This window comes from Azolla caroliniana, unplaced genomic scaffold (genome assembly GCF_043228905.1).
Source record: "Azolla caroliniana isolate FFs.n. ecotype wild unplaced genomic scaffold, voAzoCaro1.0.p SCAF_4, whole genome shotgun sequence".
Classification (NCBI taxonomy): domain Eukaryota; kingdom Viridiplantae; phylum Streptophyta; class Polypodiopsida; order Salviniales; family Salviniaceae; genus Azolla; species Azolla caroliniana.
The window spans coordinates 14,971,657-14,975,372 of record NW_028230439.1 but is presented as its reverse complement, the minus strand read 5'-3'; positions in this window follow the sequence as shown (position 1 = coordinate 14,975,372).

Here is a 3,716-nt window from a genome sequence, read left to right as displayed (position 1 = left end):
TACCATCTAGACTCTGATCCGGCTCTGGCTTGTTCAGCCGATCCAAATCCGGTTGAGCTTGTCCGCTCAAGACTCCCCCTCAAGTTCAACTTGAGGTCGAATTGTAGTGTCAGTGTTTGTCGTAGTCGGTCCTCTCCTTGGGCTCCCTCTAACGTCCTCCCGCCTGGCTCACGCTCCACGTCTGGTCCGGTTCTGCTTCCCACGATGCATCTGGTTCCATGCATCTTGACCTTCTCTTTCGGCTTGTATGTTCCCATGGCCATTATCAACTCCCTTGCTTTCGTGGTGCTGGCGTCCCTCGACCCGTTGGTTTCTCCATCTCGGCATCGTCGTCGGCTGCCTTTCTGTCCGCTTGGCCCATCATAGATTCAGATCCTCCAAATCGATCATTTCGATTGAATCGAGTGCATCCAATTCATTTCTACTCTCAACTGAATCGGTTGTCCCCAATTCGTCTTCAATTCCCAGACCATTCACGACATCATCCCACGTTCGTGTCTCGATCTTTTCAGCTTTGCCTCCCCCTTTTTCGGTTGGCTCCAGCTTGGGCTCTCCGTTCTGGTGGCTCCCCCTACTTCTGGTCTCGGTTTTCTCGGTTTACCCGTGCACTCCGACTTCTTTAATCGGGCCAATTTCTAACACGGCTTTTCGGTCGTATTTCTCATTCCTCCCCCCTCAAGTTTGGCATATCGAGGTATTGTAGACCAATGCACCAGAAAATTGCTGCAACTTGTCTAAGCCAAGGGGTTTGGTGAAGATATCAGCTACATGCTGATCCATCGGAACATGCTGCAGTTCCACTTCACCGGAAAGAACGCGCTTGCGGACAAAATGGTAGTGCACCTCGATGTGCTTTGTCTAGGAGTGAAAGATAGGGTTCTTAGCCAATTGGATGCTGGTGAGGTTATCGCAATAGATCATTGTCGGATCGAGTACCTCCACACAGATCCTTGACTAGCCTTTTCAGCCATATGGCTTCGCACGTTGCGATAGCCGCTCCTTAGTACTCGTCCTCGGTGCTCAACAATGCTACTGTCGGTTGCTTTTTACTTCTCTAGGCGACCACCGTGCTTCCAAGTGAGAAGGCATAACAAGATTTAGACGTGCGGTCACCGGCATTTCTGGCCCAATCCACATCCGTGTAGCCAACAAGTTGTTCGGCTACACCGGTCCAATGCAACAACCCCCTGTCCTTAGTGCCGCTAACATACCTGAGTATTCGGTGCGCGCACTTAAGGTGCTCCACAGTCGAATGCGCCATGAATTGACTAATCAATCCGACCAGATAGCTGAGATATGACCGGGTGATGCTCAGATATATGAGGCTTCCAACTATCTGTCGGAACTGTTTAGTGACAAGCTCAACATTGGGTGCATAATACGGTGTGTAACCTAGTGTGTAGACTGGGTGCGTAAAACAGTACCCATAACGTGGCTGTATCGGTGCGTAAACCAAAAGGCCGTTAGTATGATATTCCTCGTAAGGAATAATTTTGGGAGTTAGTGTAGCAGGCTCATTTATGAGCAGTCAAGTATTGTCAGTACTTGTGTCAGCCCGATAGTCAGGGCTTGTATAAAAGGTGCTCACTGAGCACGAAGAATGTACAAAGCGTCATTATTTTTGAAATATAATTGAGTTGTCTGCTCTCTCTCTGTCTCTTCATCTCTGTGTTTTCTGCGTTTACCGAACTGTGTACTCTGTGTTTACGGACACGCTTCTGCACACGTATTCTTTTACATGGTATCAGAGCGTGAGGGTTGAAGTCCTCTGCAGCCGACAAGAAAAGCTTGCGACAAAACAGAGTTGAAGTTGTTCTTTGTTTTTTTTCCGGAAAGAAAAAGACAGTAATATGGACAGAGGTATGGGAAGCTCGCTACCAACTGAAAAGCTCGAGAGGAGCAACTATGCATCTTGGTCGTACAAGATGCACCAGTACTTGCTCGGTCACGGCTACTAGAGTTATGTCGAAGGAGCTAATGACGTAGCACCCGATTTGACACACAGAGATTTTCCGGCTTGGGAACAGGCGGCAAGCAGAGTTCTCTACTGCTTTGCATCCTGTGTGAGCGACCAACTATTGAGCTATATTCGGGATGCTAAGACACCAAAGGACGCGTGGGCGAATCTCAAAAAGATTTTCGCCGCAAGCACAATAGCCAAGAAGCTGCAGCTCAGGCAGGAGCTCAACAATGTCCGGCAAAAAGATCTGTTTGTGGCTGATTACACATCCCAAATCAAGGAAATCTGCAATTCTCTCGCCTCCGTCAACGTGAACGTTGAGGAAGATGAAATGGTGCAAGTTTTCCTTGGTGGGCTAGCGTCCAGGTTCGGAGCCTTCCGAATAGCGGTCTGTACGAGGGAGAATACGCCTTCGTTCTTCGAGCTTCAGTCAATGTTGCTTGTGGAGGAAAATCACACGGATGCGTCGACAAGTACGCACGCCAACGACAAGATGTTGTACATGGAGGAAGATAGGCCCCATCGTCATGGTGGATGAGGCGGATCGGTGCGCAATGGAGGCGGCCGACAAGTGTAGAACAAGCGGCATAATCGAAATGCCGATAACAGTTCTGGACCCTCCACAAGCAGGGGGAGTCATGGCGGCGTTGGAAGCCGGCAAGAGAAGGCCGCGTCGAAATGCTGGTATTGTGGCAAGAAAGGCCACAAGGAGAGCGAGTGCTAGAAAAAGCGAGCTGATTTAGACAAAGCTGGATCAAGCCGAAGAGACACAGAGAGGCGCCAGAGATCGCACTATGCAAAAGGCTCTGAACGAGCCGTAAACAAATCGGACCCAGCCTTCGTAATGAAGCATAAGGCCAATTCTATGCCCATGAACACCTCGAAATCGAGCGAGGTGTGGTATGTTGATTCTGGAGCGTCAAATCAGATGACAAGTCACAAGAAATGGTTCACGTACTTGGAGAAACTAGAATCGCAAGAGTGGTCGAAACGGGAGACGACACTCCGCATACTATCGAACATGTCGGCGAAGTTCCCCATAGCCAGGTCGGGAATAAAGGGAAACTCATGAACGTGTTGCACGTCCCGACAATAACGAAGAACCTGGTGTCAGTCGGTCAGATCGTTGACTACGGAATGCAGGTTTGATTCACGCATCTCGGCTGCTTCATAGAAGAGGAAGGCAAAGTAATCGCGCAAGGGCACCGTGAAGGGAGGATGTTTATCCTCGACACTAATCAAGTCAGCATCGCGTTGTACGCAAAAGGACAAAAGGTCGAATCGGATATCGACCTGTGGCACAAGCGGTTCAGCCATGTAAATTTCCCACGGCTTCGTGAGATGCAGACGAAGAACATTGTTTTCGGCTTACCGAAATTTCGGGGCCGTAATGGCCAAGTCTGCGAAGCCTATCAGATGGGAAAACAACACCGACTTCCATTCCCCAATGAGCGTAATCGTAGTCGAAGTCCGCTGGATTTGATCCATTCGGATGTGTGGGGACCGGCACAGAACGTGAGTCTCAATGGAAGCCGTTACTTTGTAACCTTCATCGACGACTTCACTCGGCACACATGGGTATGCATGATCACGAAGAAGAGCGAAGTCTTCACATGTTTCCTGAAGGTGAAGAGCCTTGTGGAAAGTGAAATAGGGCGTAAGATCAAATGCCTATGGTCCAATGGTGGGAAGGAGTACTTCTTCGACCAGTTCACAAGTTATCTACAGAAGGAGGGAATTTGACGCGAATTCTCGT